The sequence below is a fragment of the Schistocerca americana genome, chromosome 4, assembly GCF_021461395.2.
Source record: "Schistocerca americana isolate TAMUIC-IGC-003095 chromosome 4, iqSchAmer2.1, whole genome shotgun sequence".
Taxonomy (NCBI): Eukaryota; Metazoa; Arthropoda; class Insecta; order Orthoptera; family Acrididae; genus Schistocerca; species Schistocerca americana.
The window spans coordinates 349,396,024-349,413,607 of record NC_060122.1 but is presented as its reverse complement, the minus strand read 5'-3'; positions in this window follow the sequence as shown (position 1 = coordinate 349,413,607).

Genomic DNA, 17,584 nt, shown 5'->3' with positions numbered 1-17,584 from the left:
AAGCACGGTGAGTCGCTGGGTGAGGCGTCTGTCATCATTTGAACAACGTCTTGCAAACCTTCTGATCTTCCGCGATCCAGACAGTCACATACAGCTGTGACTGATTCAATAGCTGTGACTGCTTCAATATTGCAACGTGCCGACACTCTCATTCGAGATGATCGATGACTCACAATCACAATCAGACACTTCGCTGCCAACTGGAAGTCTATGTTGGTAATGCTGACACACTCGTCCAGCAGTTGGGGTACTCAAAGGTATGTGCCCGCCCTACAGCCCCGATCTCCCACCTTCCGACTCCCATCTCTTTGGCCCTATGAACGATGCACTCCGCGGGAAGCATTACGCGGATGACGGGGACGTTATGGATACAGGAAGACGTTGACACCGACGTTGACCAGTTGATTGGAATCGTGCGAGCATACAGGCCCTCGCGATAAGGTGGCGTTGGGCCGTCGCATTGAACTGAGATTATGTTAAAGTAGGGTTTTGTAGCTAAAAGAGTGGGGAATATTATGATGTATGGAATCCTGAATAAAACCAAACTTTTCTCAGCAAAAAGGTCTTGCATTACTTACTGAACGCCTTACGTACTTCCTGAAACAATTACATGACAAAAGTTATTTTCAAATTTTGGACACATACTTTTCAGATAGTTTAGTTATCTGAACTGTAGTTTCTTGGAAATCTTGCTGAAGTCTATACTAAGCATTGATGTAAAAATTACCTAAATTGTTTAATACAACAATTGTTACTGTTTTCTAAAATCTTTGGCATCTGTGGTTCATCAAAAGCGACAGTGACTTTAAATTTTGTTTGTTGGGAGGAGGAAGGGGGGCAGGGGGGGGGGGGGGGAGGGCACACTGACACACTGTGACGTCTTCCAGGATCGGACCCTTGATCCGCGAAGGATACAAGACACAAATGTGACATATTATAGAATACCGCGCAGTAGCTATTTATATAAATGATATGCCCTCTATTATTACGGGCAACTCTAAAATATTTCTATTTGCTGATGACACTAGCTTGGTAGTAAAGGATGTTGTGTCCAACATTGGCTGGGTTTCAAATAGTGCAGTACATGACCTCAGTTCATGGCTTGTAGAAAATAAACTTACGCTAAATCACAGTAAGACTCAGTTTTTACAGTTTCTAATACACAATTCAACAAAACCTGACGTTTTAATTTCGCAGAATGGGCATATGATTAATGAAACTGAACAGTTCAGATTTCTAGGTGTTCAGATAGATAGTAAGCTGTCGTGGAGGGCCACGTTCAGGATCTTGTTGAAAGACTTAATACTGCCATTTTTACTATTCGAACGGTATCAGAAATGAGTGATTGTTCGACACAAAAATTAGTCTACTTTCTTATTTTCATTCGCTGTTGTCGTATTGTATTATATTTTGGGGTAGCTCTTCCCATTCTAAAAGGATATTTTTGGCTCAGAAACGGGCGTTTCGGGAAATAAGTGGTGTTAGCTCACGAACCTCTTGTCAACCTCTGTTCACGAGTCTGTGTACTTTGACATTGGCCTCTCAATACGTATATTCCTTATTGTCGTTTCTTGTTACCAATATTAGTGTATCCCCAAGAATAAGCAGCTTTCACTCGGTTAATACTCGTCAGAAATGAAACCTGCATTTGGATCGGACTTCCTTAACTCTTGTGCAAAAAGGTGTGCAGTATACTGCTGCATCAATTTTCAGTAAGCTGCCACTCGAATTCAAAAATCTTAGCAGTAATCCACGCGCTTTCAAATCGAAACTGCAGAATTTCCTCATGGGTCACTCAACTATTGTGTAGAGGAGTTCCTTGAAAAATTACGCTGATATTTATTGTATTGCTGATAGTGTTTACTTCAACTTATGGAGTTACTTTGTTAAGGTTCATGAGCATTTATTTTTATCTGTTATTACGTTTATGTTGTAATTGCATATACTGAAACGTTCCATGACCTTGGAGATCTGCTCTTCAATTTGGTCCTACGGAACTTGACGGGTAAATAAATAAAATAAATAAAAGCGTTTGAAGTCCTGAAGTCTGAAGTGGCAACAGACTTCGGGAGAATTCAGAGCCGCTCTGCTGGGATCGGAACGGGTCAGTATACTCTAGACGAAAGTCACTGATTTTGATTTCTTTTCTTACTCGGACGGAAAGCTCAATACGCTCTGCTGCAGAATGTAGTATTACTTGCTGAGTATGTGTGTACTCTCACATTCACTTGAGAGGCAATCGAACAATTTCCAAACCTGATTGTCTCGGTAAGACTGTGGCGCTCTGCGGTGTACTTGCCGAGCAGTGGCTGGCGTGGCTGGGTCCTCCGCCCCACGCAGCGCAGTGACTGGCAACGGGCGTTGCGGATCATTTGTCACGGCCGCTAAGTGAGACGTGCGTGGGGACAGATAGCATCGCGCTGCACGCCCACCCGGCCCCACCCCAAACCCCAGCGACGCCCTCAGCGCCTCGCCGTATGCAGTAATGAGCTCTGATTCAACTGCAGCCTCACTGCGCGCCTTTCCTGCCTCCTACTACTTACGGATTACCACACGATTTCTTCAATACACTGCTGATGAGCAATGGAAAGTATAGATTTAACGTATACTCTTTTACCTTTAACCAACACAAACCGTTCAAAAATTTCGAGACTAAGTTTATTCCTGGCTTAAAAGCGACTTCAGCGCAGTAACTACGATGGCGGCTTCAGCTAACAGCTGTAAACAGATCTGCATTTGGCCAGTCAGTCCTGAGCTGACATTATTAAGTAGTGGACTTGCGGCCATAGTATGTCATCTTTGTTGTGGAGCAACATCTCTAAACTAAGTGTTCAAGACATTCTCCACAATGTTTTGAAGACAAGTATGTGCAAATTTTGTTCTGAATCCTTGACTTCCGAACAAGAACGACCACGCGTGGACGCCTCTTGCGGCCTGCTTGAAATGCAAAATGCGGACAATTCCTTTCGGAAAGAAATCGTAATGGGTGACGAGATTTGTTATCAATACGAACCGACTACCAAACGGCAACGTGCAGAAATTAACATGAGAGGTCAACACTTTGACGACATAACCGATATTGAAACCAGTTTTAGGCGCGATTTGAGCAACATCCCAAAGGAGGACGTTCCTGACAGTTTCACATGGTTGTATAAACATTGTGTGCGTTATACACAAGTAGGCGGGAAACTATGTAGAACACCTGAAGCATTACAAACTCTATCTTAGGTTTTATTTTTCGACTGAAGGCGTTGTCCTCTCTACGCACTATACAAATGTGGCAAAAACTTACAGAGATGAGGAAGTAGGGCAACTGTAGTAATTTGAGGCACAGAAACACAGTCGGCACGGTGCCACAATTTGATGTATTACGATTCCCTCTCACTAACCCTTGCTCGCTGAGTCCTCTACTATTTCGTGCATCGCAATCCAAATAGCTCAAAATCATGCGACACGCAAGGCTTACACTAATTTCCATCATTAAAGCATATCCTGCCTGTATGTCTCTCAGAATTTTGGATATTTAATCATGGCATTAGACTATCGGTATTAGACTATTATATGATTTCAGTTTTCATTTAGATTCTGTACTCATCTTAATAGGCATGCTTCGAAATTTGTCAGAAAACTGTGACAACAGGATGCAATTAGTGGAAGCTATACTTTAACTGTTAAGAGTATCCTACATGTCTAGTTCATTGTTTTGTTGTTCCTCACCAGATCACTGACTTAAGTAATGAATCCGCTAGTAAATTATCAGTCCGAACAGTTTTTACTTTCGCACGCAGAACAGTGATATCATCTTAACTCATTTCACTCTTAGTTGTTTCCAAGAAGCCAAATGTGTAGTTTATAGAAAGAATTCCAGCTGTTGCTTTCGTTTTGCTCGTGTGATGTTACTCTATCTACCCAACACTAGAGTGTAACGACATGGGCTCAACTACAAGCAAAGATCTTCGAGGAGAAGTGCTTGACTCTCTCTCTGGGTTCCCACTTTAAGCATCTTTTAGAGTATTCTTGACTGTGTTTCGCCATTGATTCTAGACAAAGTTTTGCTGTGCACATTCGCCTGTCTAGCAGCGAAGTACACTGTCGTGATCTGAGGAGCTGGGATCACTTTGTGTGCAGCAGGCTGGGCACGGAGTGTGGGAGGGCAGCCCAGAATACTCCTGAAGGCATGAGCAACACAGCAGTGTCTGCAAAAACATGTTTTTTCCAGGATAAGTTTACAGAGTTATAAAATGTCTCAATGCGTTCGACGGCGACTGGGAGTAAGCGCGAGGCGCGAAGAAAAGCTGATGCACCGCCGAGGCCCACGAGAAAGACAGGCCGGGGCGCGTACGTCACGAAGGCAGTCCTGAACTCGCTCACTCGCTGAGCTCAGCAGACAAAATGCGTCTCTAAATCTGCTAACTCGCAGCTGGGCGTGTTAGTACTAACGAGAATTGTATCTTCTACAAGAATCTGCTATTACGAAGTCTTACTGATTACTATTCGTACAACAAAATTTAAGATCAATTCTCAACATAAATAGTATAACGGCTTGTTTGTCGCATTTAGTTTGTTCTGCGTAACTATCCTCATTTAATACAAGATGTGGTACCTAATGCAGCTGATAATCATTTTGACATGATTTTAATCTTATTGTACCCCATTACAGCCGTAACAAATAATTAGTAGACCTATGCACTTTCTATCATTGTAGGACTAATAATAGTGAGATTCCATAACAATCGATTCCAGAAGAAGATGCAATTCTCGTTTGTACATACACACCCTGTTACTAGTTAATAGGTCTAGAAACGCAGTTTTTCTGCTGCGTTGGGCGAGCAAGCTGGGCCTACCTTCGTGACGTACGCGGCGCGGCCTGTCTTTCTCGTAGGCCTCGTGCACTGCGTTGTGACTTCGGAACCACAGATCAGTGGGCTGTAATTGTGTGTGTGCCGGTGGCAGCGGGCAGTCACCGCCCGTCCAACCGTTCTTGGTGCAGTACGGTTCACACCTCACCACCCTCTTAGACAGCTCTTTGTGTGCTGATGTTAGGAAAAATGACTGCATGGTCCGGGATGTCAGTTGTCGTGAAGACCACCATGGATTGGCCAGGACTGCAGCTGATGTTCACGAACACGCCATGCCTAGAGGGTGTGGAGATGACAGTTTGACCCTCAGTGGACGAGGCCCGGCTACACACCAGTCTTCTCCTCGCCCGTTATGTCCCAGCAGGCAGCAGTAGCAGACCGCAGCTGTGACTTGCATCAGATTGGGTGCGTCTCGGGGTCGAAGCAGGTAGCAGGCAGACCATTGTTGACCAGCTTGTCGTGGTTTCACTGAAACTCAATAGACGGTTATCCTTTCTGGTTCTAGAGACACAGACAGAACGTCCGTGAGCTTCGAAAGCCTTATTATTTAAAGAGCCGAGTGTGCACCTATGATGTGAGTCTGGCGCATGATCGAACTTGCTCTGCCGGCCGTGGTGGTCGAGCGGTTCTAGGCGCTTCAGTCCGGAACCACGCAACTGCTACGGTCGCAGGTTTGAATCCTGCCTCGGGCATGGATGTGTGTGATGTCCTTAGGTTAGTTAGATTTAAGTAGTTCTAAGTTCTAGGGGACTGATGACCTCAGATGTTAAGTCCCATAGTGCTCAGAGCCATTTGAACCATTCTTTTAATTTGCTCTCGTTTATTGGGTCTTTTCAGCGCCAGTTGACTCTCTTTCGTAATGGTTATTTAATAATTATTCTGCTCGCCGAGCTCAGATCTTTCTGCAACATATGACGTAAGCAGTGGCACCCTTGCGCTGAATACTATCCTGTTCTGTGACACTGCGGCGTTGGGGCTTCTGCTTCCCTCGCTCGGATCTCGTGTGGCAATGCTCGTCTGGTGCCCTGCCTTCTGCTACATCGGTGGTACGCCCTGTTCACATCCCGATCAGCATACCGGACTCGAGCTAGCCTCCTCGGCTCGGAGCTCGCCGGGTAGAACTTTTAAATTCGCTCCCAATCTTGCCTCTGATTATCCTCTGCAGCAATCTTATACATTTACATATATCATTGTGAATCGTGCCCATCGCACCAACTTTTTTGCTCATGGGTGCTGACTCACATGGATTTTCTCCTTTTTCCTAGTTCTACAGCGTTTTCTTAAGTTTTGGCTTATTGAACCCTTTTCAAAGTTATCAAATTTGTAAGATTCCTTATTTTGTGAGGTGGTTTTTTAACCCGCTGTCTTGGTACATCATCTGGAATTAAATTTGTAACATTCCTTATTTTGTGAGGTGGTTTTTTAACCCGCTGTCTTGGTACATCATCTGGAATTAAATTTGTAACATTCCTTATTTTGTCAGGTGGTTTTTTAACTGTATGTCTTGGTACATCATCTGGAAATATGTCTTTGAAACAAAAGTTTCCCTTACATTTTCTCAAACCACACATCCTTAAACATATGCTTACAGAAAAACTACTTGCAGTACTTCCACATACACTATACAAGTCGGTAGCTCCAGTTATCTCTCTTACTCTACATCTGATTACAGACTGAGTACATTTGCAATTGCATTTTAAAGCAGACTTCCTTGTACCTCTCGGCACTGTATTGTGTGTACCGAATCGTAGGGACGACGATACTACACTGCCTGTGATATTCAGGAGTACGATGCAAACAACAAAGTTCTGTCCAGTCTCAAGAAAAAAATTTAATAAGCAATACTTGTCAGATCAAATGATAGGAGACTGCGCCAAGAAGCACAAGCCCTGACGCTAAAGGAAGCTTTCCAGTCTATGTAAGTGGTAACATCGAGTGGAAACCTATAAAAGAAATCGAACATTAAAATGTTTTCGTATCGAAGGAGCCAGTTGATGGAAATATCCCGAACGGCTATTATAGAAAGTCAGCTCGACTTAGAACAGTATATAAGCGAGAGATGCCGAGAGAGAATTCAGAGAGAGCAGTAGTGGCCGCTTTGAGGAGCCACCGTGTAGCTACGCCAGGCAGCAGCAGCAGCAGAAGAATGCAGAAGTGATATTCTCAGCGAGAAGTCGGTGATCAGATCTGGTGACACGTACATCAACTGCAAGATAAGTAATCATTATCTATTCTGGGGAATAGCTTTGAACATAGACGATCTGTCTTTGTTTCAAGGAATAGATAGCATTAGTACTTTCGTTGAAAGGGTACAGTACCACCCGACATTGAAAATAGGTACAACATTCTTCGTTATTCTTGTCAGAGCAACATATTTTTTGTAATAATAACTCAATTTCACTTAATACACCGAAGCTGGATACCAGTGTAGGAAAGAATGACAATTTATTTGTTTAGTTGATCACATGTGCACTCCCACAAAATAAATCCCTACATCCAATTTGGTGAGATCTGGGAAATGGTATGGTCGTCTGCTAACTGCAGATAGTGAATGTGCAATATATGATCATCTTTGGTCACGTTTGGTGGAACCAAAGAGATGAAATTTACCTGAGCTTTGAGCGCCTGAAATGTGGCTGACCAGTACGGTAGCAAGGTGCTCCCCCACCTCGGCGGAGGTGCGAGATGACCTGAAGAACGGCCATGTTTCAGCACTCTGGCGCTGGATCTTGTGTTGGTAAGACCTGTCTTATATGTGCTCCATAAAGACAAAAGAGTGGAGAAAATGATATGCATGTGAAACACTTAAGAGTAGTTTGCAATAATTATTTCTCTATTTCAGGAACTATTGGGGGAGAATTAAATGACAGGCAGGTAATATTAAGGGGATCGTAGTAATCTTTGGAAGTGACCAACGGTCACAATGAAACCACGTGTAGCAATAAGTTGAAATACTTGCGAGTGCTAGTACTAAGTGCTAAAGTTAGCTGAATTACTGGCGTGTGTACTATAAGTTGGAAATATTTAAGAAATGTCGTGTGCAGGACTTGAAATTAGAGACGAGCACTTCCACGTGGTGAGTACTGTGTGAGTCTCAATCTGTGTATGAGACAAAGGATAAAGAGAAGTACTCGTCCAAGGTATCAGTTGAGGACTCGCGTGTGTGACGAATATGATCTTAATATTACTTTGCGTGTTACGTTTTCGTGTGCCGCTAGATTCAAACTCTAATACTCTGAGAGAGAAGCAAGGTGAGTCAGCCGTCTATCCAGCAACGCCACTTGGCTTGCATTGCACAGGAAGACGTGCGTATATGCTCCAGAGTTCGTGGTAGGAAAGATGAATATGATATTAATATTACCTTTGTGTATTTTGTTTCCGTGTAACGCTAGATTCAAACTCCAATACTCTGAGAGTGAAGCAAGGTGAGTCAGCCGTCTATCCAGCAACGCCACTTGGCTTGCGTTGCACAGGAAGACGTACATATATCATCCAGAATTCGTAGTAGGAAAGAAAAGTTACGAAGTGGGGCAGTGTCGTGTGAAACTGGGATGAATACTAATTGAAGTGGGAAAGCTGAAAGTGATGTGATTATAACGTTGTGACTATTCTTTGTGTTGTATTCTATGTTGCCAGTGTGACGTATTTCATGTAATTTAAGTGTGTGTGGTTTGCATCGGAGAGTAGCAAGATAGGTTCTGAGGCAGTGGGTTATGCATGTTCCTTTTTGTACCGCTCGGTCTGGAGGAAATTTTCGTGATGATGGGTGTGAGAGTCGAAGTGTGACATATAGCAAAAGATCCACCATCCTATCCAGAAAGTGCACTGTAGCGTTAGATAATTACGAGACCATAAGATAGAGAATCACCAATGTAAAGCCATGCCCACTGGACGGAGTTTCTCATGTGTAATTGTTGTGTAAAATGTAACGGTGTGTTTAGGTTATCTTTGAATCATAATAGAATTTATCGAAATAAAAAAGATAGTGAAAAGAAGTAGATTGGTGGCCTTGTTCTTCGTATAGTGTGTAGTCATGATATCCAGAATTTATAATGTGTGCGCCATTCATATTCATTGCGGTGGCCACGTGTTGATCAAAGCCGTTGGTTAAGAAAGAAAATGTGTTATTGCCAGTGCGTAGTGAACAATCAGAGTTGTGTAAATTACTAATGGTCAGATGTGCGTTATCCGTTTCCGTTGCGTAGTATTCAAGCAGGAGAATAATTTGTAGCTTAATTGTGAGTACTAGAGCTCATAATCAGTCATTGATGTTACTCGATAAATAAGAATAAATCCACTCGCTTGGCCGACCACGCATCTTGCAGGCCTGACTGCTTGATGCCACAGTGTGAGCAAGGCATATGGATGCCTCTCATCGTAATTAACAAGAACAATTTACGGAATAGTAATTTTCTCTTGTAAACTGAGGCAAGTGGCCTGTTGATAAGAATAAATTGAGTCTGACATTTATTAAAGAAGGGTTTAGAAACTAGCACCTCTTTTATAAGTTATCAAAGAGATAACGTGGTTCAAATGGCTCTGAGCACTATGGGACTTAACATCGGAGGTCATCAGTCCCCTAGAACTTAGAACTACTTAAGCCTACCTAACCAAAGGACATCACACACATCCATGCCCGAGGCAGGATTCGAACCTGCGATAGTACCGTCGCGCGGTTCCAGACAAGCGCCTAGAACCGCTCGGCTACTGTGGCCAGCAAAGAGATAATAAATGAATTAAATAAATAGTGAACTCTTCAGCATACCCATAGTGTCATTAATCCTAAAAGATGACCACAGCAACCAATAACCACAGTTCTACCTCGGAGAGCTTTCTCCCTCTCATCTCCGACAGCAAAGGTGGGCACCCCAACAACCCTGAGATTGTCGTCAACGTTCCTATTGCTCTACAAAACTGTGCTGGGACGCGACAGTTCCTTCGGGCAATGCATGCATGTCCGAAGCAACTTCGCATCGTCCTTTTAAACAATACAGGCACTGCAGTATCGTATTTATCCGCCAACACCGGTCAAACGACTTTCAGTTGAAATACCTTCCCCGTACGGGAATACATGTTGCAGAGGAAGTACGAATGCAAGCTGGAGACACATGGCTGAAGATATATATGAAAGTTTGGGTCTGGCCGCGAAACGTCCTCGGATAGCCTAATGATTAGGTGACTGCTCGCGGTAAGTGTGAAATACGGGTTCGAGTTCCTGTACGGTACAAATTTTCATAGTCGTCATTATGTTATACAGCTGATGGTCTTTGTTCGCAACTGCGAATACATTTCATGAATCGCAGTGATGTTGTACATAGTTTAGGTGGTTCTATTTTCATGATAATAGACCACTGCGACTATGTAACACCTACATCTGACTCCTTCGGCAAAAACAACGCGTTCTCGAATTTGAATGTGAGTTTAAGAGTAATTACATAATATTTTCTCTTATCCCCATTATATGTAACATTGCAGGTATCGCCATATTTACCCTGATCCTCAGGCACAAAGTCCTGAAAGGACTCAACCTTGTCCGCTCGAGATTTATGCTTACAAGCGTTTCCCCTCCTTCTTCCCATCCTTGAAGAAGGTGGTGCTACCCCGAGTGGCGACGAAACTGCTTAAAAAAAATGGTTCAAATGGCTCTGAGCACTATGAGACTTAACATCTATGGTCATCAGTCCCCTATAACTTAGAACTACTTAAACCTAACTATCCTAAGGACAGCACACAACACCCAGTCATCACGAGGCAGAGAAACGAAACTGCTTCCTTCGGAAGGAAATGTGTCTCTACTACTTCGTTATCAATAGCATTAGCAACACAGCTAACATCATAAATACCTTCCTGTGCACTTTCCATAGCATCTACCTTAAAATGACCGTCTGCAGTTATACTCTGCACGAGGGAAAAATAAGTGGCATATGCACTTCCCCGTACAGCTGACACAAGGCCCATGATCTCAAAACAACAACCATTATCGCCCAGTGGCGTAGATATTACTGCACCAAACCAGTACCACCCATGTCCGCCTCCGGTAGCTGAGTGGTCAGCGCGATAGAATGTTAAGCCTAAGAGCCCGGGTGCGATTCCCGGCTGTGTCGGAGATTTTCTCCGCTCAAGGACGGGGTGTTGTTTTGTCCTAATCATCATCATTTCATCCCCATCGACGCGCAAGTCGCCGAAGTGGCGTCAAATCGAAAGACTTGCACCCGGCGAACGGTCTACCCGACGGGAGGCCCTAGTCACACGATATTTTTTTAGTACCACCCATGTTGATACTCAACACACACTTTTGTATTGTATGGAACTGGCAACGTAGAAACGGAGGAGACGCTTCGTCCACGCCGTAGCCCGCAGTGGTACATAACCCCACAACAGGCCACAGCCGTCCACTCACCCCACCGTCGCCCCACATCGAACCCATTGTTATTGTCCATACGAGTATAGCCCCAATTTTTGGGTGGTAGAGTAATTATGGTGTACACGTACGTGGAGAAAGTGTTTGCGCTGAAATCGCCGACATAGTGTGACTGAGGCGGAATAAGGGGAACCAGCCCGCATTCACCGAGGCAAATGGAAAACCGCCTTAAAAACCATCGACAAACTTGCCGGCACACCGGACCTCGACACTAATCTGCCGGGCGGATTCGTGCTGGGGACCGGCACGCCTTCCCGCTCGGAAAGCAGTGCGTTAGACCGCACGGCTAACCGGGCTGGCCGCACACACATTTCCTTCGTTCTGCACTTTCAGATACGTCAGACTTGGCATTTTCATAAGATATTAGAACTCATACCATTGCACTACTCTCCATTACTTCCACAGCTCTAGTATTTTGAGCATCAAGTAAACTTTCAAGAACTTCCACAACCTCCGATTCCTGACACCTATTCGGCTTGTCTACTTCCTCACAAACATCTTTCAGCGATAATTCCTCCTGCTTTCACCTCTCTACTGCCTCTCCATCACTCCTCTCCATCGTCTCTATAGCCTTCCTATTCCTCATTTCTTAGGCCCGTTTTCAATCAACCAGTCGTCACGACTTTTTTGTACCTCCACTACTTACTCTCGCGCTTTACGATAAGCTACTTCTGTCTCCTCTCGTCTTCGATCTTTTTTTCCTCCTCTAAAGCTGCCGAGTCTGCACCTTTAGTTTGTCAGGCATACCTTTAGTTCTCGCGATCTGCTCCGCACAGCTCTCCTATACATAAGCTACTGCAGTTGATAAAATTATCCATGTTTGCTCCAGGGTCGATACCTGTGGTGTCGACAACGACGTAGTTGACCTGTTAACAATTATACAGATTCCACCAGAAAAGAAATATCTAAACCGGCGTTGCAGATATTTAAATACACTACCATCGTAGCCTTCCGACAGAATGACTACTCATGAATAGCACTATCCCATACTTAAAGACAACGAGCGTAACTCGCAAGAAAATACAGTACCCGCTCAAAATAGTACAAATTGATACACACAAGCCGGCCGGTGTGGCCGAGCGGTTCTAGGCGCTGCAGTTCGGAATCGCGCGACAGCTACGGTCGCAGGTTCGAATCCTGCCTCGGGCATGGATGTGTGTGATATCCTTAGGTTCGTTAGGTTTAAGTAGTTCTAAGTTCTAGGGGACTGGTGACCTCAGAAGTTAAGTCCCATAGTGCTCGAGCCATTTGAACCATTTGATACTCAGAATCTCTGGTCATTTTCTGCGTCCACTTCTTTCATCATGTACATATCAACACAAATAGACACTTGGAAAAAAATTTATCGACTACTTAATACCCTTGCAGTCAAAAAATGACATAAAAATTGCTGCACTCACGATACCGCTGCTGAGATAACTGCAACGCTGAAGTAGTCCAGCCATCTTCCCAAGAGTGGCAGCAGGCGATGTTTCACTGTCACCAAATTTCTCAAGTAACAGCCATTCCTGACACCAAATTTACGAACCGGACAGCTGGAGTCGCGTTTTGTACAGGAGACCGGCTGCGGGGTGTTAGACAGAGGTCCAGAATACCCCCGGAGACGCTAGTGGCACAGCGGTATCCTTAATAATATTTATTTTCCAGGATGAGTTTATAGAGTTATAAAGTGTTCCAGCGGGTCGGAAGGCGGCAGGACCTAAGTGTGAGCCGCGAAGGAGTGGTGACGCTGGTGATGCAGTTTACTGAGCCTGCGCATGCATGCTGTGCCAGGAGTCGCTCGTCCATGTGTTCTGTGTTACACTATGGCTCACACTTAAGCGCTCTCGTAGGTAACACGCCGCTTGCTCAGGTGAGGACAACCATGTGGTTCAGGATGTCAGTTGTCACGAAGACCAGGCACTGGTCGTCCACGAAGGATCGACCAAGGCTGCAGCAGATTTTCACGAGTTGGCCAGGGGGCTGCGAGGACACGCAATACCTGGAGAGTGGAGATGACAGCTTGCAGAGTAGGGCTGGCTGCACAACAGTCATCTTCTCGTTCGTGATGTCCCAGAGGCAGCAGTGACAGTCCCCAGCTCTGATTTGCATCATGCTGGCTGTCGACCAGTTTGTCGTGGATTCACTGATAATCAATAGACCGTCAGTCTCTCTGGTTCAAGCGACACGACCAGAATGGCAGCATGACTAGATGATCGAATGCCTCGTTTCTTGTAGAGCCGAGCCCCCACCTACGACACGGTAGCTCTGGGTACGTCATCGCATTTGGACGCGTTTATTCGTCATGACAGCGCTCCTTCCTTACTGTGGTAAATCCATCAACTGCTGTGGGTCGTCGAGTTCTGGCATTTCTGAAACGTGTGATTGAGAGGCGCCCTGGCGCTGAAGTTACTGGGAATTACTTCACACTACCCTGTTACGTAGCTCTGTGGTGTTCACACTTCCACTTCCCACGCTTTGAGCTGGTGAGGCAATGCTCACCTGGTGCCCTGCCTTACGCTACATGAGCGGAATACCTTTTGGACATTCTAATTGGTATACTGGTCCGAAGCTAGCCTCCTTGGCTCTGGCCGTCCAGATAGAACTTTAAAAAATTGATGCATGTACTACGAAATATTCTGTTCCGTAACAACACCAAAATACTGGTGTAGGGTACCAATTCTTCCCTGGGCGTAGAACATGAAGTGTATACTTATGGCGAGTAGATTACATTTATGAACACTTTTGTACTCTACTATTCATTCGTGTAGCTGTGGATGATTACGGAAATCAGAGGAATTGGGAAAGAAATGATAAAACAGTCTCTTTGTCTCTTACTTTCAGTACAAGGAGGGCTACGGAATTTCACATCGCCAGCGCACCATCAGTCATCAACAGTGTCACTTTAGCTCACTGCATGAGACAATGTGGACAGGTCTGTAATTCAACGAAGGACACTGATGCGTAAGCCAGCAGAGAGGAATCGTAAGTCAGCAAACATTGTATTAGCTCAGTTCTGGTGATACATATTTCTTCCACAATGAGAATCATAATTGGACATCGTTCTAGTTTCCGTTAGTGAAACTCAGCTTCAAATGTAAACGTAATTAGCTATATGGGCTGCTTATTCGACTGATATCCCTGGCCATACATGGGTGTGTCCACGAATTTTCCCGTTTAAGGTTCATACTAATTTTTCTCCAGAACTAACATCTTGGGTACTCTGTGTGGCTTGAGATACATATAATAGGCTAAATTTTTGATGTTGCACCGTAAATAAACCTCTATATGGATCACCTCTTCTTCTACTTCTACTTCAGTCCAAAAAGTTTTGAGGCTGAATTAATAAGAAATAGAAAAAAATGAAGATAGTGGCTTTAATGCTTCTGCTGTCCTACATAGTCCCCCCCCCCCTCCAACAGTCCCCCCTCACCAACTTCACTTCAACGCACAGAATGTACACACAACCACATAAAGCTGTCACAGAAGTCCTTCTTAGGGATGTTGTTCAACTCGCGCGTCGCATTCTCATCCTGTCTGGCCTTGGTAAGCGATCAGACACCCATTCTGCAATTTATAGGTTCGTATTGATAACACCAAGTCTCGTCGCCCGAATGATTTTTTCTGTAAATGAACTGTCCCCGTTTTTTAATACCAGTCAGTTGCTACAAGCGTCCACGTGTCGTCGTTTTCTGTTTGGGAGTCAAGTTGTGCGACAAAAACTTTGAATACACTTTTCCCGTCTTCAAAACATTCAGGAGAATATCTTGAACATTTGATTTAGAGAAGTTGGTCTGCTGCGATTTGTGACCAAACAACGCTGACACACTGCGGTCGCACGTCCACTACATAACACTGCCTCCTCACAACTGACAGTCGAAAGCAAATTTATTGTTTACAGTTGTTAGGATTAAAGTAAATCTCGGAATTTTTGGACAAACGGTGAAGTCTGCAAACAACTACGCAATGCGTGGCGGAGAGCACATCATTCAAATATTATCGACTTTCTTTCCTAAATCATTCGCGTATCGAGTGAGGTCGAAATGACTATCTGTATGGCTCTTTACATGCCCTACTATCTGATTCTTACGATATCTATACGAGGTATACAGTGGGGGCAGCAAAGTGGTCGCACGGTCTTCTTGGAATACACGCTCTCTAATTTTACTCAACAGGTTTCTTTAGAGCTACGTCGTCTTTCTTCCGAGGATTCCAGTTCAGTTATCCCGAGTATTTGTGTTGACTTAAGTTTGGGCTAGAGCCATCTGTTTCCCGTCTCCTTAGCTGAGTGGCCAGCGCGTCTGCCTGTCATGGAGGGAATACAGGCTCAATTTCCGGTAATGTGGAATTTTCTTGCTAGGACTACTGGAACGGATCCACTCACACTCTTGATGCAAACTGAGGAGAAACTTGAATGAAAAATAGCGGCTCAAAGATCAACATAGCCGATAACGGCTAGGAGAGCAGTGTGCTCACCCCATACCGCTCCTTACCGCATCCGAATATCGCCTTGTAGCTGGGAATGCGACGGCCGTTCTACAGCGAGCGGTTCCCGGTGCCTGCTAAAATAGCAGTCTAGGAGCACGTCGCTGAATTCGTTCGATGTCTCTTGTTATGCCTAATTGGCAAGCTCTTCAAACACTCTAAAAATAATCTGGAATTAGTCACTGTCGCTATGTATACGATTTCCTTAGCGGATGCCTTGCCATTCCCATAACTTTTCCAGCAACTGAAGTTTTCCATTCCCATTCCTGAATAATAATTTCACGTGATCGTTCCGTTTTATATTGCTTCACAGCAGTACCCCTAAATACAATGACGGGAAACAATCGCAACACCAAGAGGGAGTTGTGCCACATAAACAAATGTTAGTAGGTGTGTTTCTACATCTGAAAGATGATGAGGACCCAAATCAAGTTTGCTTTAAATATACGCTGTAACGGTCGTGAGCGTTAGCTGCCTTTGAGATTTCTCGTCGTGGATTTATGTTAGTCAAGAATGCCTTTAAGGCGACAAAGACGCCGTTTTCAATACCTCATTGAGTTTTAACGAGATAGTTAATAGGGCTACGAGAAACTGGATGTTCCTTCTGCGATATTACAGAAATACTTGGCGGGAATGTGGCCACTGTACATGATTGCTGGCAGCGGATGTCACGAGAACGTATGGCCGCAAGAAGACCGGGCTTCGGACGGTCACGTGTCACTATCAAGAGGGAAGACCATGGTGTTCGACGTCTGGCTCTGACGCATCGTACTGCAGCTGCTGCAGCAATTTGAGCAGCAGTTGGCACTACAGTGACACAACGAACTGTTACAAATTGGTTACTTCAAGGAGAGCTCCGAGCCAGACGCCCTGTAGCGTGAATACTACTGACCTCAAGCCACCCCAATTTGCGCGTTCGGTCGTGTCACAAGTGAGAGTTCATTGGAGGGCAGAGTGGAGGTCTGTTGTGTTTTCTGATGAAAGCTGGTTCTGCTTCGGTGCCAGCGATGGCCGTGTGTTGGTTAGAAGGAGCCCAGCTGAAGGGCTGCAACCAACCTATCTGCATGACAGACACACTGGACATACACCTCGTCTTATAGTCCGCAGTGCGATTTCGTATGATAGCAGGAGGACTCTCGTTGTTCTCCCACGCACCCTGACTGCAAATTTGTACGTCAGCCTGGTGATTAGACCTGCTGCACTGCCATTCATGAACAGCATTGCAGGTCTTCTTTTCCCAATAGGATAACGCTCGCCTATATACCATTGTTGTCATCCAACATGCTCTACAGAATGACGACATGTAGCCTTATCCTGCACGATCACCAGATCTGTCTCCAATTGAGCGCGTATGGGACATCATGGGACGACAACATTAACCGTCGCTGCGTTGACCGACTAAGTGCCACAGGCGTGGACAATCATCGCACAAACTGACATCTGGCGCCTGTACAACACAATGCATGCCCGTTTGCATGCTTGGATTCAAAACGCCGGTGGCTACACCGGTTATTAATGCACCAATATTTCACACTTGCAATTGCTTATCTCGCGCTTGCATTAACCTGTGATCTTGCGATGTTAATCTTTTAAATATGTTACCTATACAATTATATTCCCCATTTTCGTTACTCTACATTAATTATTTTTTAGTGCTGCGATTTTTTTTTCGTCAGTGTACCTATACCAACTTACGTGCTAGCGATAATAATCACTAATCTTGTAATCAGATGGTACTGAATTCTCTCTCTTTGTTACATACATTATCTGACATTAATCTACATTTAAAGAGAGTGCCACTAATTACAACAAGTGTAAATTCGTTTCGATCATCCAATGG